The sequence below is a fragment of the Camelus ferus genome, chromosome 1 (genome assembly GCF_009834535.1).
Source record: "Camelus ferus isolate YT-003-E chromosome 1, BCGSAC_Cfer_1.0, whole genome shotgun sequence".
Lineage (NCBI taxonomy): Eukaryota > Metazoa > Chordata > Mammalia > Artiodactyla > Camelidae > Camelus > Camelus ferus.
Window position 1 is genome coordinate 64,621,200 of NC_045696.1, and position 25,782 is coordinate 64,646,981.

Here is a 25,782-nt window from a genome sequence, read left to right on the forward strand (position 1 = left end):
AAGGGGGCACCTGAAACACAAGGGATCTAGTCCCATCTAATTCTTGGCATTTTGAAATAGCAGATTATCAGGCTACTAGTCTATTTTTCCTTTTCCAAGGTTATCATCAAGCAGGTTCATCATAACCAGGTCAAATGATTTCTTATTAATACTTTCAAGAAGCAATTCTGTCCTTAAATCCTCTCCCATTTGGGTTGGGGGCGGGTGGGTAGACGCTTTTCTTTTTTAACAAAGGGGGAAGAACTTGAAGGCTTCCAGCCTCTAGTTCCTAAAACCTGCAGGCTGGCTAACTGCCCAGCTTCTGTGCTTCCACCCTACACGCCATGACCTCTATCTTACACCTCACCACGTATTTAAAAATCAGTTGTTTCCATCACCTTTAATAAGCTTTATGTTTCTGTAGGGCAAGGATCGTATTTTATTTATACTTTAACTTATCTGTGCCTCTCTGATGGCTCATCTTTAAAATACACGTGATAATAGTACTAAACTCAGAGAGTTTTATGAAGATAAAGTTAATGAAGACATTTGGAATCCTCATAATAGTGCCTGGCACATAGTAAGCGCTTAGTAGTGTCAGCTCAATTTTATTATCATCTCTATTTGTTATCACAGTGTCTGTGGTCTGTGTCACATACTCACAACATGCATACTAAATATTATTAATTTGTCAAACATTTATTAGTGTTTCCTATGTTCAGGGCACCCTTTACGCTACAGAGATGAATTAGGAGCCATTTTTCAAAGGAAGGATTGGGAACAGGAATGAGATATGCACATAATTGTAATACAAAATAGAAAGTAACAAATGCTGTAAGAGAGGTTACAGCAATATTGCTCTTCCTATTAGAGAGTATTTTCATATTGAAAGGATCAGGGAAGACTGTAGGAGTGAGACAGAATTTTCGAATTTTGAGTAATATGTAAGGTTTGGATATGTAGATGATTTGTTAGTGGTGTAAGGAGGTAAAGATACTCCAAAAATGACTGTGTAAGTAAAGATATGGACAAGGAGAATCTTGAGGTTTGCTTAGGATAATGGCAAGTGTTGTCTAGGAGTTAAGCTTAGAGAAGACCTGAAAGGTAGTTTGGATCCAGGTAACAGAAAGACCTTAAATGTCACACCACAAATTTTGCATTAGATCTATTTTCTATTTAATAAAGCACTTGGGTTTTAAAAATTCTGAATGAAATAATGAAAATTCACAAACTCAAGAGGTTCTGCCTGTTCCCGTTCACTGTAGACAGTAGGGAGGTAGGTGTATAAGAAACCATCTTAGAGTAGATGGATCCCTCTGCCTACAAGGCAGTACCCTTAGGTTCTGAGCCTGGTTCCGCTCCACTGTGTGACTCTTAACCAAGTCAGGTGCCCTCCTTGCCTCTCCATTTGTAAACTAAATATTGGATGTAGATAGATAGACTCTAAAGGTGTTTCCAAAGCCTATCAAAATTTAAAGAAATCCTGAGTTTTGTGATCCCCCCCCCCAAAATATTTACTTGGGCATGCAGTCAGAGAGCCTAAAGGTTAGTAGACCCTAGGGTGTGGCCTCTGGAATCCCATACTCAAGTGTTTTAATTCCCCAGTGCTGAATGGAGGCAAGCATTGCCCAGCCACAGCTGTTCATCAGCAGGAGTCCTCCACTAATAAATGTCCATGTCTTGTTGAACCATCATGATTAATATTTGTAATCATGGCCCTAAGGCACTGGAAAAATCCCAGGATGCCTTCTGACTCACCAGAAGAAAATGGTTATAGTTTGCCTCAGGTTTCTTGCTGGGAGTACATTTCATTGTATTTCAATGTTTTGAAAATTGGGACTAGAAGGCTACTGTGGAGGGATCTTTGTGTAACCTGGAGTGTGTGATTAATCTTCACATCTCTCTCCTTAGTCATTCGATGTTAGTTTTTTAGATCTATGTTTATGCCTGAGAAGAAGACTGTTATTCTCAAAGAGAAATTATTCTTTTAGGAGAACTGGGATTATTGAGAAAAAAAGTAGTAAATACACTTTTTCCCTATTAAACATGTTGCAGATAAATTAAGTATAGTGTGGGCTTTTAAAATATTCTGATATGAATAGTACTTTAAGGGATTTTTGGCTTTGCAACCTTCTCTAGAACCTTATACAAGAAAAACACTCCTCCTCTGCATCTTTATAAGAATGATGAAGTATACAGCTTTAAAGTGCTTTTTATCATTAAAGTGCCTCCCCACCTTTGGGGACTCTTGCTTCTTGGTAGATTGTTGCAAAGAAGCTAAAAGAGCACCTCAGAATGTCCTCGGTGGCTTTGTTCGGCGCCTGTTGGTGGAGCAGTTTTGAAGTGGAGGCCAAAGGGATCTCAGTGAAGCAAGGAAACTCGGTCTGAGTAGCAAAGAAGCGGGAGAATATTAATTTTTGGTGTCTCCAGGAGTATTCCCACTCCATCCCCCCCCAAAAACAAAAGGAAACAAAGATGCGAATGCGAAGAGAAACAAAGTCAGTGGGGGAAGTGGATAGAAGAGGAGGAAGCAGATACATGAAAAGTTACTGCAGCAACTAGGAAGAGAACCCCAAACTGTGACCATTAAATAAGATTCGTAAATACCCTCCTCTTTTCTCCTTTCTGCTTGTAAATAAAACCATACCCAGCTCGGAGACCCCTTCCATAATCCCGCCTAGAAAATCTTACTGGATTGATGCACAGTCCCACTCCAATCCATTTTCTAGTTTGCAAAGGAAAATCCGGTCCAGCGTTTATTTTTAGCAGCGCTCCCTGTGACCGAATGCTCCAGCTCTTCAGCGGGGATAACTGAGGACCGTATTGGGGAGAGAAGCAGAGAAGGGCGGGGGAGCGGGAGGCGGCGAAAAGGAGAGGGGGGAGGCCCTGCGCATGCGCGCCAGCGCCTATGCAAATCTGCTGTACATCCAGAGAGCAAAGTGGGATGATCTGTCACTACACCTGCAGCACCACGTTCGGAGGACAGCTCCTGCTTGCAGCTTCCGGACCCAGGTAAAAAAACCAAAAAACTGAGCGGGCACCGTGCATGCATATCAGTACCAGGGCTCAGCCTATCCCTTGTTGAGGCAATCTGCTGCTGCTGCTAAGTGTCCTTTGGTGGCTGATTGCAGCTTCAAGGTTTAAGAAATCCCATCTTTCAGGAAGCCTGAGGGGAAGAAAGGAAGTACGGGCGAAATCACCAGATTGGCTTCCCAGGTTTGGGAATCTGAAGCGGGCCCACATCTTCCGGCCAACTTCCATTGAACTTCCCAGCACTCGAAAGGGACCGAAATGGAGAGCAAAGGTATGTGGCTGTCCCCATCGGGGGACTTCCCACTGCATGTGCCTGTGGTCAGGGCAGTCTTCAGCGAGGGGACTGCAGTGCTTGGGGAGCGAGCATCATACTAGGTCGATAGGAGGAGATGCTATGTCCGTTGCAGCACTAGGGAAGTGTGGCAGGAAGGCGACTTCTTTTTAACTCCGACAGCTTGGAAGACAGTGCTTAATACTCCATCAGTTGCGTAGTGAAGTGTGATGAGTTTTTTTTTTTCCTTTTTAGGTAGGGGGGTGGAAAGAGTCTTTAGATGGTGGGGGAGGAGAGATGTGTTGATAAAGCAATTTCTGTAGAATGGATGGGTTCAAATAAATATATTTCATTTGCTTTCGGATTGCTGACAGGCACGTTTGTATCTGATATCCAATAATGCATTGCTATAGAAAAAAATGTTTGGATTTCTCCACCCCCACCCCATGAAGATGGTATTTCTGGATGTGTATGACCACATCCTACTGCATTTTGAATATATATCGGCAGAGAAATTGGGTCTATTTGAAACAGTGTGCGTTAGAACTGACCTCTAAGAAGAGCAGTGTATCGGAGTACTGCTTGGCTCCAAGCATGATGCATATACTAGTTCTGGATGTGTATGTATTAATATTTCTCCTCATAAGCAAATCTGTATAATGTACACATACTAACTGGTAAACGAACTGTAAAAATCAACTTCTGCTGTTATATTTACCTCATAAACAAAATGACTATTAGAATTGTAAGATTGAGTTTAACTCCATCTATGCAGGTCTCTTCTTCCTCCTCCTCCTCCTTAAAACGCCCACCAGCTTGCAAGAGTCTTGAGTGATGTGGTCAGACATCCAGTAGAAATATTGGATGTATTTAATTCTGCTGAAAGCAGAAGAAATGATGTCAACTTTTATGAAACTATATTCATTACCCAGAACTCGAGAAGCTATATTTGAAATGAGGTTTTATTTTTAAACCAAGAATGTCAGTCATTGTGGTAATGTGCTGAGGATCAGGGAGTGGTGGTGGGTTACCTATTTCTGGGCTGATTAACAACACTGGAGTGTCAAATGATAGCAGGTGTATGCTCAATGAAGTAGCTTATTAGAAGAGTTAAGTATTTGAACCTAGGTAAGCATTTATAATATGAAAATAACTGACTCAACATGGATTCAGACAGGCTGGCAAATTTTAATTTAGACAACTTATTCTGATTATTTGCTGGTGGGCAGTTTCTTGACTAACAATGATGTACATACAGGAGAGAGCCCATGTCTATAAATATACATGAGGCATCTGTTTATTAACTCTTATTGTAGAATCCATTTTAGAAAGAGAAGCCAAATCTTAATTCAGAGAGGTCTGTAATATTTTAGCTGATTAAGTATTTCTGGAATATAAGATTGACAACAGAGTATCGTTTTACTAAGCTTTTTTTTTTTTTACATAGAGGACACCTGCTATTTGGTTATTAAACTTGATTATTTGGCAAAAGTTCTTGGTAATATTTTTGCCCCAGTTTATAAACCAATTTCTAGACCATTATAAAAAGAGGATGTATCTCTTAGTAATAAATTTTTATTTCTTTCTTTACCCATAAAATATGCTACATGTCACTCAAAGTTCCAGGTGGTTATGTCTCTGATAACAGTAGCATTCAGGCTATTCTGCCAGTCTTGGGAGTTAAGAAGAGAGAAAGAATCTCAGAAGTATATCTGGGAAGAATCAGGCCAGAAGTTCTATAACAATCCAGATAGCAGCAATAGAGGCGTAAATCCCAGCGTTGACCTAAAAGCAACGAAGAATTTTGCCCCAAGCTCATGCTGTGGTCATTATGCAGAGGTACCATAATTTCTCCAGGCCAAAGGCATGATGAAAGTCCTTATGCGTGTTAGTTCTTGGACTTCCTTTTCATAACTGAATTAGTCAGGTAATGATCATATGAAAAATGGCTAATTATTTACACATTGGCCTCACTTGCTAAGTTGATGTAAATGGCACAGTTAAAAATGGCAACTAACTTGAAATTTTTATTATAGGAGAAAAAATTGTGTATTAAAAGGAATGTATCCATATCCCATTTGAATTGGTACATCTGAAATACTTCATGCTGCCATGTACAAACTTCTTCCCCCAACAGATTCAAATTTAATTCTAGGAAGGCATTCTCAAATGTAAGCACATGTACTTTTTTTTTTTTTACTGGAAACCTTTTAATACTCAAAAAGTATTATTACATGATTCAGTTGAGAGTTCAAGAGTTCTCCATCCCAGAAAAATATCTAATGGCCCATTTAATCTTAAATCTTGTTGCCAGCATTTGACAACCTTTGTGTTTCCTCCAGCATTTGAAAACCTTCCTTAGAGCACTTCTTCCAAGTCTCCAGCAAGTTGAGCTTCAGTTATTCACAAATAAGATCAATTTTTTTTTTGCTTCCTGACTTACTGCTTTGCATCACTTCCTGTTATCAGAGTAAAGAGAAAAATAAATCAATTGACCTAGCAGTCAATTCAGTGATGTAATTTCAGTGATCTTTCTGTACCATGGTAATTAAGATTGCCTCAAAGATTTGGGTTGGTGCACAGTCTGGACAGCTTTGACAGAATTTGTACCTTGCAGTGGTTCACAAACTTTGTTGCATGTTAAAATCATCTGGCATGCTTTTAAAAAACCCTCATGCCTGGTCAAACCCTATACCAGTTACACCAGAATGTTAGGAAAGGAAAGAGGCATATGTTCAGCCGTGTTTGAGAACCACTCATTTAGACTCTTGATAATAAAAAATGCGGTTTGAAGACTAGCCTTGTAGAATTGCAGGCTCTTGATCTTGACTCCAGGCTTACTGAATCAGAATCTGATTTTTAACAAGATCCCTAGGTTATTCGTACCCACAGTAAAGTTTGAGAAGCATTGGTTTATAGGGAGGAAAGAGGTTCTCCTCTCTCTCTCCAGAATGTCTCTATTTTTCCCCTCTCCTGTCTGTACTCCATCCTTTCTTTGTCTAGCCAGGTTCTCAGTCTCAGGCCGGCCTGTTAGAAACACCTGTGGAACTTTTAAAGCGTCAAGAAGCTTAGGCCACACCTCTATTAGATATTCTGGTTTAACTGGCTCTGGAGTGGGACCTGGGCGTAGGTATTTTTAGAAAGCTACTTAGGTGATGGAGATGGATAGCCAGTGTTAACCACTGATCTAAGGTAAGACCTTGCTACTCAAGGCGTAATCCATAGACAAGCAGCATTAGCATCATCTGGAAACTTGTTAGAAATGCAGAATCTCAGGCCTTGCTCTAGACGTACTGAACCAAATCTTCATTTCAGCAAAACCCGCTTGTCATTTGTATGCACAGTACAGTTTAAGAAGCACTGCTTTAGACGTTAGGGGACTGATTGCATCTACGAATGACACTGCTCTGGGCATGTCAGTATAGAAGATTTGATATCTTGTAACTAATCAGTATGGAAACTCCTGGATACGTGATCATGTTGTAAGTTTTTGGTTTCTTTTGGAAAGAATGGAAATTAAATTGCAAAAGAGAGTGTTTGCTTCATGGTTATATCAGAAAATGGACTCACTTTTAAATACCCTCTCTGTTCTTCCTCCAGCCATTTCATTTCAATCCTTTGATTATCTTTAAACACTTACTCTGTAGGTTCATTCTGAGCTCCTGAAAATGTCCTGGTATTAACCCATGGTAGTGTGATACTAGACTGCTGAAATCAAGGTGTAGCTTATAGTGAACATAGCGTTACCCTCGTCCCATTGTCATGTGCCTCTGTTCAATTCTTTTGAGATTCATGTGAGATGCTCCTTGTTCCGCAGCATCTCCCTTGACCTCCCTTACATCTAATTAATATTTACTGGCATGCTTCTCATGACCTAAGTCCTTATTTGCCCCTCACATGCTGCATTTCTTACAGTCAGCATTGTAATTTTTGTGTTCTTTATTTAAACAAATATTTACTGAGCATCTGCTATGTTCCCAATGTCCTTAGTTCTGAGAATAAAAGAAACTAAGGTTCAATCTCCGATCTTCAAGATCTCATTCTCATATATCCACTAATATATTAACTTTCTTGTGGGCATAACGTGAACCTCTAATGTTCCCACAGCCACCCAGGTGCCTGCATCAGATAAAACATTTCATTTACATAGTAGGGACTCAGATTGTATGTGTTGAATTGGATAGCCTTAATTAGTTTATCGTGCCATGCTCATGCATCCAGGAGACTGTAAACTGGGAGAGGTGAAAGACGTTTGGCTACCAGGAACATCAGTTTGATTCCAGATCATAGAAGGCAGTAACCTGACCTGCTTTCTTCACCGAGAACTGCACATGTGTTCCCAATGAAGATTCAACTGTGTTCTGAGTTTCACACCATCATTAGAGTGAGGCCAGGGGCATGAACTGATGTATGTAAGTTACAGAATAATCATTTCTCTGAAACTAGAATGGTTCACCCTGCAGGAGAGAAAGGAAATGTCTATGTAGTAACTACTTTATCGGAGCTGGGAAGTGATTTTAAGGAAAACTACTTTGTGGTTATAAAACAAACAACTAAAACTCTGAAACCATTGCAGAATAAGCAAAATATAATTCAGCAGAAAAACGTAACAGAATGGGCATTGAACATAGGAAATCCCTGTTCTCATCTGAGCTCTAATGGTATAACCTTGGACAAATCACTTTTCTTCTCTGAGTCTCAAGATTCTTAAATATTAAAGGGAGTTCATTTCATTTAATTCAGAGTATTTGCTGAGTTGCCACACTGTTCCAGGCTCGTGGTTAAAAGCAGGGGATGGACATATAAACAGTGTGCTGGGTTGCCCTCCGGGAGCGTACAGTCTGGGGATACATCAGCAGACTCAGGAGCTGACAGCTTCTAACATTGCTGTACGTCTCTCCTCCATTCATCTCTCAGAGTTCTGGTAGGGTAGCAGGGCACTAGAATATAATCTTAGAGTGATTAATGGCCTCTACAGAGACAGTTAACATTCCACAGCAGTAATGCCTGCTTTTTGTTACACTTTTAGTTTCTTTAAACAAAACTGTTGTGTGGGAGAACATCGGAACCCTTGCTAATCAGCATCTACTCTAGAAGCTGTTCCGACTGGCGGGCTCCCTGGCTGGTAACCGATTGTCTGTGTTAGGTGGTTATTATGAGGCTGGTTAGCCTTAGTAGTGAGTCTGGAGGTCGCCAGTTAGTTATCTCCTGTCACTCCCTTACTCCCTGTCCTTTTATGCCTTTAAGCTTCTGACCCTATTACGTGTGTTGTTTTGTGCCTACTGAGTGACTAATAATGGTATATTGGATTTGTTAATACTTGCTTTCCTGATGTGTCACATATTAATAGCCATAAATAACATTCACGAGATACTCTGTATTTTTCCAAAGGGCTTTTAATATATGTTATTTTCCTTAAAACCCTGCGATTAAGTATTTTAACTTCATTTTGCAGATAACAAAACCGAGGCTCAGAAAGACTAAGTGACTCAGGCAGCTCATCTTTATTTCTCTGTAGAATAAGAATTACTATACCTACCCCAAGCCCCATAGCATATAATACCATGATTATGAAATTAAGCTCATACCAATAAAGCATTTAGAGTGTAGAATCATAGTCTTTCATTATTATTAGCTGTGTTTGTCTTTTCATTAGACTGAGATCCTGGGGGCAGGAGGAGAAATTAATCCTTGCCATTTTTGTAGTTTCAGCAGCAAGCATACTGCACAGACACCCAGCAAATTGTCTCCATTGACTTCTGCAAAGGATTTAATTTACCAAAAGGGATTTTGTTTGTGTTTATTATGTATTTTTTGTAGTAACTCCTCAGAAACGTGAATATGTCTCTGTGTTGCTGGGACTTAGTTTCAAGGCAGTTGTATAACATCTTGTGGGTTTGGGGATGGAGATACACTGGGTCAAGTATTACACCTTGGTTGGGTTTAAAACATAGACTGTAAAATCTGACCACTAACAGGATTTTCAGTCAGTGGTGCACATCTGAATCACTGGGTATCCTGTGGTACCCGGGACTCGGATATTTAAGAAGCAGCTCATTTGATTAGGATGTGCACTCTTAATTAGGACTCAACAGATCAGCTACAGGACAATTAATAGGAAAGCTGTAACATGTACCTGTGCCCCCTGTCAGAAATAATACAGGACTCCTGCTGCCTGGACCTTGACTTTTATCATTACCCTCTTTAGTGTTAGGAGACTGTACATGTAGAAGGGAGGAACTAGTTCCTGTACTACAGGCTTGGGTTAGGAAACAGACATGTAGATGGATGGCGAGTGTCTGAGGCTAAGAAGACACATTACTTCCCACAGTGTCTTCGTCCTCATCAGTATCTTCGCACGCAGAACGTGGATTTTATTCCAGGATCTGTGTCTTTACTTCTAATTTTAGTTTGCTGTCCTCTCCAGTTATTGTTTGAAACCGTCTCTGTCGCCTTGTCTTTGGGAACGTGGGACTCCCATCCAGGGAGGCCGTGGTATTTTGCTGCTGCGATGCATCTGAGGGCACGCTGGCCGAAGTACCAAAGAATACCTGTTGCCTCTCTGTAGATTTTTTCTTTATTACTTTTTTAAGCAAATACTGTGCCTGGGTTTTTACCTGAAACAGATCCTACCACCAGATTCAGATATCCGTGATTCAGAGAGCACAGATCATTAAAAGTGGGTTTTAAATATTGTTTTTAATAAAAATAAAAAATAAAAAAAAAGGAAGGGAAGCTGCTATTCTGTGGTTAGGTTTTTCTTTCTCTCCTATTTGTGGACTGGCCATTAGCCTGAGAAGCAGCCCAAAGAGATTAGACTGCAGGAAAAAAATCTAGAAGCCTTCAGAGGCCATTCAGATGATAACTAAACACATCAAAGTTTCCCTTAACTAGCAGGCAGGAGGAAGCAGAATGCCATCAGCCAGTAACATGTCTGTCTTTCCCTTCTCCCGTTAATTCCTACAGTTATTACCCATGTGAAACAATGGGGTTTTTCTTCGATTCCTCAAATACTGATAACATTCAAACATGTTTACCAAACCCCATCACAAGACAAATTTGAAATTCCTTTTTCACTTTTTGAAAACCAAAAATCTAGATGTTTCTGAGTTGAAAAAAAAGTCAAGATGTTTTTGCCTTTGGTCTCATTCACATACTAAATTGGGGTTAGATGCTCTACAATTTAGAGAACTTCACGAGACTTATTATGTGATTATTCTAATTATTAAAAATCAGGAAAGTTTAAAATTAGATTACTTAAGCAGTTTTTGTTTCTGCAAAGGCACTTCTTTCCTTTCAAAATATTTTTAACATTTCCAGCACCATTTGAAATTGAATTTGCTTTACTTTTTTCTCCCTTCTGGGATTTGAAAAAGAAATATTTGCTGTGTGTCAAGAGATAGGTTGTCATGTAAATCTTGCTTTATTTGCAAGCCTACAAATAATTCAAAATGAGATGACATGGACTTTACATCAGCATAAAAAGCAAACTGATAATGCAAATGTAGCAAAATGCTTAATAACACTGAGGAAGACAACGAAAGCAATTTTAAAATGAGATGATTTATTTAATAAGCAGTTTTTATTGAGTTCCTATTATGTGTTAGATTCTCTAAGGCTGAGCTTTTTAAACTGGGAATCTATGTTCTGGTGGGATTATGAGATGGTATACAGAGTGATTCACTGAGGCACGGAAAACATGGTGCGTGTTCTGATGAGATAAAACTAATATTAGACTAGATACTGGAAAACCTAGTCCCTCTATTCAATGCAGGAACTTTGGGGAAAATCTCTTTCTACTCCTCTCTGGAGCTTAGTGTCTTAAACCTTTTTTTTTAAATAAAAAAACTCTGTTTCCCTATTGATTTCTACCTTATTACAAAGAAATTGCTTTTTCAGCTTGTTCAGAGTCTTCCTTTACTTGATTTTAAACTTGATGTCTGTAGAAAACAGGGTGGTCAGTAATTACCACATTAATTTTTAAGGGCCTAGTGTAGTTTTCAACTAGCTTTTTAATGCTGTGAGTTGTGTGTCTGAATTTGTTGGGTCTATAATTGGACTGAGCAATTAATTTGGTTCCATGTGAGAAAGTACTAAGACTGGGGGAGAATGGCTACTTGGCCAGAGTTTGTAGATTACCTGACGATCACACACAGGCCCAGGTATGTCTGAACTGATGGGTGGTTGCAGTGGCCTTGAAGAAAAAAAGATCGTGGCTTGGGAGTCTAGAGACTTGAACTTGAATCCTAATTCCTGCCCCAACTCATTGTGTGAGTCTGAGCTGGTCACTTCCTTTCTCCGTCCTTGTTTCTTCATCTGTGAAACAAGGGTGGATTAAAGGCAAGATTCTTTTCATCTCTGGGGTTGTAAGAACTGGCATTTGTGAGGTGTTCATGTAGGGACTACAGTGATGATGTTCTGTTTAAGGACTTATGGATGGGCCTGGGTCTCTGCTACTTCTTTGGCATTTTTGCTCATCAGATTGTGCATCATGTTTTTGTAATATTTTTCTCACCCAGCTCATGTGTCTTTACAAATAAGATTGGTTTATTTGTACATCAGTCATATGTGAAGTTGATTTGGTGATATGATTTTATCCTCTCTCCCAACCCTAACCTGAGTGTTTTACTGACAGTATACAAAGAAGATTTGATTTCCTTTTAGTTCTCAATCATTAGTAATATATTATTCAAAAATAATTGCTCTCAGTCCTTCATTGTCTTCAGACAACTTAAAAACACTTTCTCTCTTCTGATGTTTGATTGGCTACTGATCATTTTAGATAGAAGAAGCCTTTTTTACTTCCAGGTAAAAGTTACCCAAGGTCTAAGAGTTTCATCATTAATAAGCTGAATTTCTTGAATGGTGCAGAGAATAAAATTTAGTAATGGAAGGAAATATTTCCTTTAACAGCCACTAACATGTTTGTGAACATGAGTTATAATCAGAAATACTTGTGATATGACAGTAGTTATAAAAACCAGTAATGTGGATATATGGACTGATTACAATAATATGAAATTTGTTTGTCCATGGACAAAGAATAGATGGTGATATGTACAACGGCAATATTTGGGTAATGACTATTGGATGGTGAGGGTTTTTTCCTTTCTCAAATCTTTCATTGATATTTTATTACATTTTTTTCAATAAAGCATCGTCTACTAGGTATTGGGCTCAGTTATAAACTTTTAAACAGATCTACTACCTAAGCTGAACTCAAGCAAAAATCTTCATGCTTCATGGTTTCACGCTTTATTCATGTGAGATGTTGAAGGACATTGAGGAGATAACTGAGTCTTTTGATACCACGCCTGTGTAGCTTTTACTGCATATTGGGCATTTTACACATAGTGACTCATTTAATCCTCCTAACAATCCAATGAGGCAGGCACTATTGTTATCCCTATTTTAGGGGGTAGAAAACCCTGGCATAGAGACTTTAAGTAATTTTTTTTTCTCGAATTTTTTAAAACATTTTTTATTGATTTATAATCATTTTACAATGTTGTGTCAATGCCATTTGCAGCAACATGGATACTCCTAGAGAATGTCATTCTAAGTGAAGTAAGCCAGAAAGAGAAAGAGACTTTAAGTAATTTGACTAGATTACACCACTCGTATGTAGCAGACAGGCTTCAGTCTGTGAGCTTAACCACCATTGAATATCTAAGGCATACTTTGCTCTGGTCTGGTGAGTCAGTTAACCTTCCGTTGTTACTGAAGACTAGTCCAGCTGTGTACATGCACATAAAATGTGTGCAGCTTATTAGCTGTCAGGATGCTGATTCCCATTGGCTCAGGCTCACCCAGCCCTGGGCCCAGCGAGAGCCAGACTTGGGGAAGCATGAGGAGTTCCTGCCTGCCCTCAGGGGGCTATGAGAATGCACCCAGTGCTCTCCTGTGCCTTAGGTTGGCTTCCAACCCCGGGAGCTTATTAAGTAAATAAGGGGTTGCACCTTCCTTCTCTCCTCTCACCTTGAAAAGCTGCCCTGCTTATGTGCGAAGCTCAGTTGTACAGGAGAGATTACAAGACCTGAAATGAGACACAGAGCTAGCGACGTCTTAGTCCCTCTGACTTGGGCAAGATGTGTCTGTGTGTCTTTGCTTCCTCATTTGTACAATAACTCTTTCAAGATGAATGGGACAAATAATATAAATATATAATATATAATAAGTGTAAAATATAATACAATATATAATACATAATAAATACATATTTAATATTTATGTGAGAACTCACCATAAAATCAGTGGTCAGTGTTAACAGCTGCTGCTGTTGGGATGGTTCTCTGACCCTTAGGCTCACTGCTCCCTCTCTTCCTATATGGGGCTGGATTCTTGCCTCAAACTCCTCACTGTCCCGTTAGCCCTTTGCATGAAACCAGATGCAGCTTTCAGTGTCCTTCACACCACGACATGTGACCTGTCCTGATGCAGGACAGGATCCCTACCTGATGCTGGCCACCACTGCCACCTTTCTTACTCCCACAGCCATGTTCCTTCCTTCCCTTATTGTCGCCCCTCCTTCCTACTTGGACCCCAGCTGTGATTGGCCTAGAATTGATTCTGTTCCTTCACACTTTTTTTTTTTTTAGATTGCTGACCCCTGCTGCTTCATTAGTTTTTCTTTCATTCTGTCTAGTTCTAGTTCATTCATTTTTTCCCTCTGGTTGGAAACACCAGAATGCCATGCAGCTATGGTATATGGTTTAAAAGGATAGTTTTTAAGACCTACTGGTTTAAGTCATGCTATAAAAATTAAAGAGTAGTAACCAAAAAAATGAAAGAAATTCACTAATCTTTTTGATCAGTTTTACTTATTTGCTCCCATTGTCTGGCCTAAAATGAAGTCGAGTTTCTTCAGAAGAGAACTTGACTGTTGTGATAGGAACGTTGACTGACATTGTTGATTGGGTCTAGGGATCATGCTATCGTTCGGGTCAGAAGAATGAGAACAGCTTTCTGCCCAGTTGTACCTGGTCATGGGTTTTCAACCTTAAAGTATGGACCGTAATGACCTGTAGGCTTGTTGAAACAGATTTCTGGCTCTCAATTCTGTGGTTTCTGACTCAGTGGGTCTGGGGTGGGCCTGAGCGTTTACATTGTCTAACAGGTTCCCAGGGGATGCCGATGCTGCTAGTCAAGGGATCATATTTTGGGAACCCCTGGTGTGTCTCGTAGTCTAAGATTCTCTTGTATTTGGGTATTGTATCTAGAAATACGTGTACATTTTGCTGAGCATTGAGGAATATTAGAAAAAGGGGTCCTGGAATAGCATTCCCGTGAGGGAACTCTATAGCTTAAAAGAGTAAGCAAGGTCACATCTAGAAGTCACCCCAGTATCACCCATACCCGTACACACATTAGTTAATTAACACAAAGATGTTATTAGTAATGTGTACAGATAACGCCTGTTTGGAATTACCCATTTATCTGTGCCATGCCCATTGCTTATCACCAGGATTAGAAATGAAGAAAGACAAAGTTTCTGACCTTATGACGACCTCACAGACTAGCTTTTGAAGATAGACCCAGAAGCCTAGGAAGAGCTGACAGCAGGCGATGCATGTAAAAATTTAGATTAAATTTCAAGTTCACTTTTAATATCATATCTTCTGTGTGGATTGCTCTGGCTAGGTGTTACAGACTAGGACCCAGTGAGTAAGACAAGATTTATACCCTCTGCTGTTAGACCAGATACGGAAATACAATCTGTGGGAATACAGAGAAAGGAGTCGGCATTTGAGCTTGGTCTTACAGGAGAGGTGGAACTGAAACATTGGAAAAATACTCCAGGCTGATGTAATAGTATAAGCAAAGATACAGGGCTATTAATACACATGTGGCAACTAGGAAAAGATTAAGTGGTCGGTTAATTAATTCGTGTATCTAGCAACTATCTGATAAGCTGGGCAGTGTTCTAGGTGCTGAAAATAGTAGTGACACGACAAAGTCCCTGCCCTAACGAAGCAGTTAGGGTCTGGGGACAGGATGCAGTCAGCGATGAATCCTGATGGAATGAAAGCTTAGAAGAAAATTGTAGAGGCCTGTTACAAATTACATGATGTAGATGATGATAACTTACATTTCACAAATATTGGTATCAATTGTCTTTTAAAAAAATAGATTCCAGGGCTTTTATTTGAGTGCAATTCTATTTGCAAAGCTTCAGTTATTCCCTAGCTTTTCAAGAAAACATCATTACACAAAGCAAGGTATACCTATAAGCACACTGCCATGGCCAGAAGAAATGCTGTTGTGATCCAGTATTCTGCTCTATGGCTTTTGCCAGTCTCTGCTGCTGACACACTTCCCTTGCTTAATGGAACAGTGAGTTTCATGTCTATTCACTTTTGGCTCTCAATCCCCTGAAATTTTTGCATTGAAATTTTACAGAGTGGTATTTTAGGGGAAAGTTCCAAAAATATTTTTGAAAAGTGTCAGGCTCAAAAATTGCTTCCCAATGATCTATAAATTATTATCAACTCTCAGAATTATAATGATAGGACAAATGCTATACTAATATGCATGTATTTTGCAACTGTGCTGTATGAAGTTCCTCAAACGCTCCTTAAGTATATGAAGAATAATGTAAGAAATATGTTTGTCTTCGACCTTACCGTCACTCTTTCAATAGTGTAATTTGATATTTTGGCTGTCTTTCTTTAGAGAAGATAGAGACATTAGAAGGAACAGTTTCTGAACCCAATTCTGGTTTTGAATTTTGTCTGTTTCCTGGGGGAAGATACTGTGCAAGGTTCCTAATCTTCCTAACTCCAGCTTTACTCATTTGTATGATGGAGATAATAATAGTATTTATTCATAGAATTGTTTTGAGAATTAAATGAAATGATGTATGCAAGTGTTTACCACACTGCTTGGCATATAGTGTTTACCACACTGCTTGGCACTACTCAACAAAATGTAGCTATGGTTAAATATCTCAAAACTGCCTCATTAAAACCTCCAGTACAAAATCATAGCCATGGCATTTGCAGAGTTTGATGGATTTAGGTTTGCTTAAAGGTGTAACTGAATTCCAAGCATAATACTTCCAGTCTGAGCGTTTAGTTGTAACTCAGCATAGAGCTGTAAAATACGGTAGCCCCACAGAGATACTGCTTTTGGATCGAAATCTTAAAACTGTTTCAGGTAGACAGCTCCTTGCCAAACTGGACAGCCATAATCAATGGCTGAAGTCGAGAATACTGCCTTGAATCGAGGTCTCAGCCTGGCTAGTGAAAGATTTATGAACAAGATTTTGAAAATGAAGGTCAGCAGATGATTTTCATCTAATAACCATCAGGAGTGGCTAGACAGATGGCAGAGACAGCCTTGCCTTTGCTCTGAGCAACCTCTTTTGAGCTCTGCTGACCATTGACTCATGTCTCAGTAAAGAGGTGAGGGTACTGGGGAACAGCACCTCCTCTGCTACTCGTTCCATCAGAAATGTTTCTAGAGCAAGAGAGGTGTAAGGATAATCCCTCGTGATCAAATTTGAGGTGATGTCTTCCTTTTTCTTTTTTTTTCACTAGTCATTTTGTCACAGTTATGGAGAGTGTATTATCAAAGGTAGCTGTTCCTTGTCCCCTCCCTCGACTTTATTTTTCTCTCCAGAGGCAGTCACTCTCAGCTCTTCTTGGTATTTACCTCTGTATTCTGAATAGCATTCTCTTCTTACTGTCTCTCAGTTTCTCAGCACTATTTCTGATGTCTCATGGTAAGAGTGAAGTTTTCATCTCTTTCATCATCACATTCTCACCACAGCAGACATTCCTTGCGTCTTCCCTGCGCTGTTACATTGTTATTTTGGTTAGATCAGTATTTAGTAGTTACATTATTAAGACTGTGTAAGTGCTTTCCGTGACTAAGGCAGGTGAGACTGTGACTACTCTTCTCCTTTCTCTTAAGATTGTTTCCTCTATGGGTGACAGTTGTCTGCTTGTTTGTTTGTTCAGCTTTCTACATACCATCCACTATTTAACTCTAAGTCTCTGCTGTCGTTCTAAATCTCATCTCCAGACATTCGGACACACAGATACTCTATCAAGTCCATCTTCTTGAAGTAATCTCTCGGAACCTTCTGGCTTGGTTCTGTCTGCGCACTTCTTTCCTTTTGTGCCCCGTGTGCTGGTTGGACCCTGGGATCTCCCTTTCCATCACCCTGGAAAATCTCTGCGGGCGTCTTTCCTTGGATCTCCTGTTTTCCTGTATCCTCTCTATCTTTCTTTCTTAGTTCACTTCCTTATTTTGGTGAAATCAATTTTCTAGTACTTTCTAAGAAAAAGGATACGTAGTAGTTAAACTTTCTGGGCCGCTGCCTATCTGAAAATATACCCATTCTTTCCTCATATTTGGACAAAATTTGGCTATGTTTGGATCTCTAGAGTGAAGATAATTTTCCTTCAGAGCTTAAGTGACACCACCATGTCTTCTCCTTTCCCCTTTTGTTGTTCTGGTCTGATGACATTCTGATTCCTTGTTTTTTACACATGCCTTATTGTCTCATTTTTTTTCTTTGAAAAGCTCTTTTTCCCAGAGTTCTGAAAATTTACAAAGATTTGCCTTCTTGTGGTTTCATTTTCACCCATTACGCTGGATACTTTGACGGCTGCTTTAATGTGGAAACGTATTCTTTGCATCTAGAAGATTTTCCTGAATTTTTTTTTCCCTAGATGATTTCCTGTTCTGTTTCTTTGTTGTCGTCTGGTTCCAGCTTTTTGGAAATCTTGTTACTTAGATATTGATATTCCTGAATTTCTTTAATGTTTTATTTTTACTACGTTTTATTTCCTATTTTCATCCCTTTTGCATTTTCCCCCTATTTTCTAGGCGATAAGCTCATCTTTATCTTCTTTTCCTTCTGTTAGATTTTATTTTTAATTTCTATATCAGACTTTTAGTTTTCAAGATTCTTACTTGTGGTTTTTCTCTGACTGTTTGATTTTACATTATGCTGTCTTGTTTCACTGAGGCAATATCTCTAATACCTTGTTAGGACTATTAATGGCATAATTTTCAGAAGTTATTTCCCTCTATAACCTTTGTTTCCAGTTAGCTTCTTTTTATTGCTTGTTTTGATTTCTTTCATGTTAGAGACTTTGTACAGATGATTTTATATTTGGTTGTCTATTCATAATTAAGAGCAGGCTAAAGGGTGGCAGAAGCTCTGTGCACATGGGTGGGGCTTACTGATGATGGTCTTAGTTACAGGGTCATCCTGGTGGGCTTTTTACTGTGGAACTCCTGGTATCAGTATCTTTAGGTCTTGCCTCTTATTATTCATAAGTTCCTCAAAGAGGACTGTTTCTCTTGCCTGAATGGTAGAGACATGGCTCCCAGGAGTCTGGGGGTCTCAGCAGTCCATGTGTAAATGTTCACTTAATCTCTCAGTTTTCAGTGTGGTACTCACTCTGCCCACTGGACAGAGAGCCTCTCTTCTATCCTCTATAGAGAACAAATCCCCAGTCAGTCTCCTGGGATTGGGGAAGGCAGTTGTCTAGGTCAACGTTTAGGAGAGTGTTTGAGGTTATAATACCTTCTTAAGAACAGACTGTCCACCAGTTCTGCTTATTTCATCCTTTCCCCTTCATCCTACTTCTAGACAAGCTTGGTGTTACTACTGTCTAAACTTTTGAAGATTCCACAGTCCAAATTAGGCTGCTTATTGCCTTTCCCCACTGCTGACTTAGCATTTAGTTTTCTCAGGTCCGCTAAATCCTTTATATCTTCACCAGCTGGCTTCCAAGGTCTAAAATGTGATGGTTGACCCATACCCCTTTATTGTACTTTTAATGGTGTTTCTGGTAGGAATGAAAGTAAAAGCCTGTGTTCTAGTTTCCCATCTTTACTTAGAAGTCTTTACTTTCAAAAGATATGAAATAATCTTGTGGAAAGATCATCTCGGCTCAGAGGCTGTGGAGATAGCATTTTGTGGAATTCTCCACGGTGCCCTGGCTGACCTCTGTTTATCCAGCATAGTTAGGTTGCCAGACATCAGAGTCATTAAAGTAGTCTTCCCATGAGAAAATACCATGTGAATACCTCAAAAATAGGTACAAGTTTAAGAGAACTACCAAGATCATGTCTAGACTTTTTTTTTAATTGCCCTGACATACTAATTTATTCATTCTTCCACTGCACTGGCATCCACTGGACATGGCATTGTTGGGCGTAGGTAAAACGCTGAATAAGGCACAGTTCTGACCTTGTGAACCTTCCACACGAGTGTGGAAGACAGACAACACTGCTCAAGATGCAATATGATAGATGCCGTAATGGAGATGTTAACAAGAGCTAGCCGCTCTGTGGGATGGAAGTGATTAAGTCTGCCTTCAAATTCATGATTGGAATTGTGTCTTAGCTCTCACGGTTCAAGCAGTAATTTCCCAGAAAAATTGTCTTGCCAATTTGTAACTGGCCAAGTTACTAACTTCCCAGCACTGTGAGAGAGTCTTTATGGCCAGAAGGGATTTTACAAGTCATTTTTAGCTGTTTCATTTTACCTGGAAAACTGAGGCCTAGGGAGAAAAGTGGCTCAGTCCTGGTAAAGTAAGGAATAAAACTCAATTTCTTGAATCCCATACTATTTTCTGTCTTTTAAGGCATATTGAAGCCCCACCCTAAAGCCCAATTATCTATAAATATGATTAAAAATTTTAATCAGTGGCTCTGAGTCTCAGCAACCTGGAAGTACCGGTTTTGAAAACTCCTGAGGATTTCTTTACAAATTGTAGTTCAAATGACAGAGCTATGCTTTGAAAGCAGGTACAGGACTCCAGACTCTTTCATGTAACGTCACAAAGAGAGAATGGCCTGGAGTTCTCACTACTTACCTTGAAAGCAGGGCTAGTTCTTAAACTGGAAGAATAGAGCTCTTTTTATTTGCACAGGCTAATACTGATTGAATTTAAATTCACCCAGTAGATTCAGGAGACAACTTCCCAAATGAAGCTTTGGTTGCACTATTTTACGATATATTTTTGAGATTTTCCCATGTTTACATCATCTTGAAAGCACACAACAGATGTACAGATGTAGAATTTAAACATTTTGGAGAGGCAGAGAATGTGGTCTTCAGTGAACATTTAAGAATGTAATGTATTCTGTTAAATTATATGGTTTCATGACTTAATTAACTATTAGCAAATGCTATATTATGGGGAAGCTAGGAACTATAAAAAAACATTGTTTGATAGTTCTTTATCAGTAATATAATACAGTATTTACATTATTCATTAAAAGCAAAACACAACAACCAGAAAGAAATCTTAACAGTGGCTTCCCAAAGTACATTAACTTTTTATATTCACAAATAATTAGATTGTAGTTTTCTTAATAAAGTTTTTCTTGGTCCTTCTCTGCAGAGAGAAGCCTTTGCCCTCTCAACTCTCCTGCAGTGTGGGTTTCTTCCTTCACTGTAATCTGGGTACATGTCAAACTTGTTTTCTAGGCTGTGAGCATCATGAAGGCAAAGGCTACATCTTTCTTGTTTATAATCCCAGGGACTTGGCCATATTAGGGTGATTTCTATTAACAGTAGAAAGTTAATTGAACAAAATTATAAGGCCCTTGATATATAATAATATTTACTTATTTGGTGTTCATAGCAGTTTTCATTATATCCTTGGGTATGAAGTAGCTAATGACCCAGGGTTGACACACAGCCTCCACTTCCCTTTCCTTCCTTTTTGAACATTCCTCAATCTCACCATGAGCCCAAATATAGCTCTGTAAGTAATGGATCATATTCTCTGCGACTTAACTTCTTGTTGCCCGTGGAAGACAGCTATTGATCTTCTCCCTATGAAGTCTGGTTAAGCGTAAAAACTTCCTCCTCTACCTTGTTAGAAGCTGTTTCTAAAAATGAGAAACGAAACAGTCTCTTTACTGTTCTCATCCTGTCCAGTGGGGTGTGGCATGACCTTTCATCTTTGCGCACGTGCCTTGTCCCCGTCTTGTTCTCTTCCCTCCCTTCATCCTGGATGTGGCACCAGCTGGCAGCTCCCTCCCGTGAAGACTGCTTTGCATGCCTCATATTCTAATTCTTGTCTTTAGCTACCTCGGGGAACGGGGAACGGACTGTCCTGCTCCAGACCTTTTGTGAGTGCCAGCAAAGGACTTCCCCATCAGTGGAAAGCGGTGGCATTTCCAGAGTCACGACTATCGTAACTGTTGTTCTTTAAGAAACCCTGGGATTTCTACGTTTCTGGGGTTTGGGGAGAAAGGTGTTTTAGTTCCCTCAGCTCAAAAGTAGGGGCTAAAATAAGTAATGAAAGCCTTTCTTGTCCTTGATGTCTGCATCACTTCGCTGGACGTGCATTTCCGTGCTTTTTCTCACTTCATCTATTACTTTTGCATGGTTTATTCATCCGGTTAGTGTCAAAGTTCTTTCAAAATCAGCCTATTTATAAACCCTTCGCAAAGTCACTAGGACAGACCCCTTTGAATCTTGGCTTAATAGGATACAAATGAGGGTCAGAGGGGAATAATTTTTTCCTTTGATTGTATCTCTGGAACAGATTGCTGTGGATTTATGTACACAGACTTAAATTTGTAGTAAGAAAGTCCAGGTTCAGATTTGGCTCTGTGACCTGGGATATGCCGCTTTACCTTTCTAGGCCTTAGTTTATTTTCACTGCAAGTAAATGTCCTGTCCCTGGGGCTTGGAGAAGGATTCAAGGAGAGCGGGGATGTGGAAAGTGCTTTGTAAACTATATAGTACTATATAAAAGCAAGTTGTTATTAATAGAGGTCTGACTATTCCCAATTGTTTCTGCTTGGTCAGTTAGTTCTGGATGAATAAATCGGGGAGGACAGGAAGGGAGGAGGAAGCAGCACTGGGCTAGGAGTCGGGTGATCTGGAGTCTGTCCTGGTCCTGCTCAGCACTCAGTCACCGGCTTGATGTGACCTTGGCAAAGTCACTGCACCTCATGTGCTTCTATTGCGTTATTGGTAATATGAGGTGGGCTAGAGAAACGATGATATAGACTCTCTTCAACTTGGAAAAAATCTAGTTTTTTTAGCCTAGCAGATAAGAGAGTATTATTTGTTTTATGGTGTCATTTTGTTTAGATTGCTGATTCAGAAGTCTTACCCATTATGAACCAAATTCCTGTATTTTGAATACATGATTTTAAGGAATTATTTTAAAGAAGATACCAAGGCTTAATCCTTCAAGCACTGAAAAGGAGCTAATGGAATCTCCTGTCCACTGAATTTTTCTGTTGTCCCTGGGAGGAATGTGTAATAAAGAGGAGGCTACTAACAACAGATGAGATTCTGGATGAGAAATTGATTATGTCCGTGACACCTAACACATATTTTCTTGTGATATATTCTCTAGCAACTTTAATTTTTTTCCTTCAAAAATTATTGAGTATTTGTTACAAATTTCTCACTATGCTAAGCCCTATAGATACACAAGTGAGTGAGACAATCCCTGTTAGAAGGGATGGGTGACCTAATGTAGGAAAGAGCATAGGTTAGAAATTGTAAGAGAAGTGAAGCAAAATTCCAATCGTGCAGGATAAGGAGAGGTTAGTTTTGCTGAGGGAGATGGAGAGAAGGTAAAAAAATGCAGCATCTTTAAAATGCTGTATAGATTATAAATGTTTTCCCATCTACTATTCTATTTAAATGTTGCACAGACTCTGAGAGGTATAGAACAAGATATCTTTTGGAAATCAATTTGAAATCCCAAAACTCCTGAAGCTCAAGGAGTGTAGAGAAAATATCAGTAAGACATACTGTTATTTTTTAAATTAAGGTGGGTGCCTATAATCAGCCCTTAAATTTCTGAAAGTTTTGCCCAAAGTGACTTGGACTATTTTTTTTTTTTATATTTGAGCATGAATATCTTCCTATTAACCATCCCCTTTTTAAATGAGGAGACTATAAGAAATGCCCTAACTTATATAATGTAGGTATTTAAGTCTATGTATATTTTTAAGGTGAATTTATCTGATACTTAATAGCACATCGGTTTGTGATCAGAAAGCTAAAAGTAGTTCAATTACCTAACTTGATAGATAATGAATACAGTATGCCCTTAAAAAAAAAAGTTATTTTCACCAAAGAAGTGTCTTGCCCAAGTACAAAATCAGGATTATAATCATGGTCTCCTGGACCAGGTTTTTGCAGCCATACCACAACCCAGAGTCTGTTTAACGACTGCAGCAAGTAGACTTCTTTTGACATCAGAGATTCCAAAAGTGGTCTCAGTCTTTGTTTTGCTCTTCACACAGTATTTTTCCTTGAACGCCTTTTAAAATAATTAATGCTATGTCCGAAAGTTGCTAGAACTATGCAATGCTACCATTTTGAAGAACTGTGACTCTTGTGGCACTAAATGGTTTCAATAATGCATCTACTCAGGTATGTTAAGTGACTTCCACTCTTAAAATGAGGAAATAGGTGCTGAGAAGTCATTGCTTCTTTAGTGCCTTATTTTCAGTGACAAATCTTTTAAAAATTGAAATATGTCTTTTTATTATGATGCTACAGGGCTTTACTTAGGTTTGTTTTATTGCAAAGTAAAATTCTAATTTTATTGAATCTGAGCGCATTAAGTATAACAAATCTTAAATTTCAGTAACTGTGGGTAAAATTTATTTAAAGATGCATAATTTTCTGGGTTCATGAATGTGATCTATATGGCTATATTCTGTATTATGTAGATATTTTTAAGACATTCTGTCCATTTTTGGACTCAGCAGTTTAGAAGGACCTAGTAAAAATAGAGTATGCATGTAAAATGAGCCCTTAAATGACAGGTTAAGGAATTAAAGTTGCCTAACCTGAAAAAGGGAGAGATCAGGAAATGTGCTAATTACCACCTTCAGGCTTCTGAGTGATATTATGAGGAACCCAATAGTTTCCCCTTCCCCTCAGAAAGGAGAGATTTTGGTTCTGTGTTAGTGGTGATGGGATGGAGCAGGGATTCAGCAATTAAGTCTTGCTGAGTCTTCATTCAACTTTAAGACAAGAGTTGATTACCATTAGGTTTTTAAGTTACCTTACGTCCGAATACAGTGATCTCACAAGTCATCTTTAAGTTCTGTTGTTACCTTTGGGGCAGAGAGATTCAAACAAATTTCTTTTGCAATGAAAACGATCCAGTACAATGAAATAACTGATTCCGAAGACGTGGGAATTTCTCACCAACCCCTCATGCTACAGCCAAGGAGCTGGAAGCTCAGAGAGAGAGGGGTGGGGACGGAACTTGCGTGGAGCGCTGTAGACTGTTACGTCAGGGCTTTCCCGCCCCTCTGCCCTACTTCTGAGTACTTGACTTTCATGATCTAATGTGCAAGTGGAGTTGCTCGGTCACCACACAAAGTTAATGATTGGGAGGGAAGGTCAGGCTCAGGGTAACTTGGGAAATGTACCTCTTTCCAAGTAGTGAGGTGATGACTTATTCTGTTAGGTCAGTGGCTTTCTGCCAGTGTGGAAAAGGACGAATAGATTTGTTGATTAGCAGTTAGAAATTATGAAATTTTTGTTATGTCCCGAGATCATTACGCTCCTCTCTCACAAGCTAGAAATGAGTGTGTAGGAGTAGGTGTCTTGCACCCCACCACAACTGTTATTACTTAGTTATTAGTTGGAATTTTTCACACCCAGCAGTAATGTCAGCATCCCACCAGGTACGGCTTTCTGAGAGCCGTGATCACCAACCGACTTACTTCTTTTCTGTGACTTCAAATTGCATAGGAAAGGAAAGGGCAGAGAGGTCCAAACAGGCTTCCTTGTTGTGAAGAACACTAAGTACAACAAAATGCCAGAGTTGCAAATGGCATGGATGTGACTTTACCCGACCTCTCATCTGACAGATGTAGAATATGAACCCAGAAAAAAAAGATGTGACTGGTATTTGGTGGCAGGTGACCATTAGAAACCAGAAATGAAAAGAAAGAAAACTTTTGTAGGTTACAAATGTGTTACGGGTCTCCATCGGGAGATAGTGATGGCAGGTTTCTAAAGACTTAAGACGAAGTTGTCACACACATGTTCAGACAGGATGAGGGAAGACATCTCATAACACATAATTCTCTTACAGTATTAACGTAAAAGTTTTTCTGAAAGGGTTGAAAGGAATTAATATTTTAAGAGGGAAAAGAGTATGATGAGCATCCACAGAGGTTGAGGGGGTGCTGACAACAACTCAGTCTTCTCACCAGTGTTGTATGGTTTCTCGTTAAAAAATAGGAGGGATTATCACCTTTGGGGAGAACATGAAAAAAAAAAAAACAGTGAGCTCTCTGTTGCCATTTGATCATCTTTGGCAAGCATCTGGCCTCAAATCTCCTGAGAACCCCAGGTAAATGGTGGAGCTGGCAGGGATATTAGAGTTCATCATTCCTGCTCAGTGTAGGACTCTAATCCATCTTTTGGATTAATATTTAAATTTTCATTAAATCTTTGTCTTTTCTCTCCTTGCTCTTGGTAGCAAGCAAGCACTATTGGAGCCAAAGTCTGTGTTTAGTTGCCTTCA

The 25,782-nt window shown here is 39.3% G+C and overlaps 1 protein-coding gene across 1 annotated transcript in view; it reads left to right on the plus strand.

Moving 5' to 3' along the window:
* The first annotated feature begins 2,836 nt into the window (after positions 1-2,836).
* Positions 2,837-25,782, plus strand: part of FGF12 (fibroblast growth factor 12) — a 506,216-nt gene continuing 483,270 nt past the window's right edge. Inside the window, exons 1-2 of the mRNA XM_032482063.1 lie at positions 2,837-2,991; positions 3,141-3,283. The gene's annotated coding sequence lies outside the window, so the exon portion shown is untranslated. The remainder of the gene's footprint in view (positions 2,992-3,140; positions 3,284-25,782) is intronic.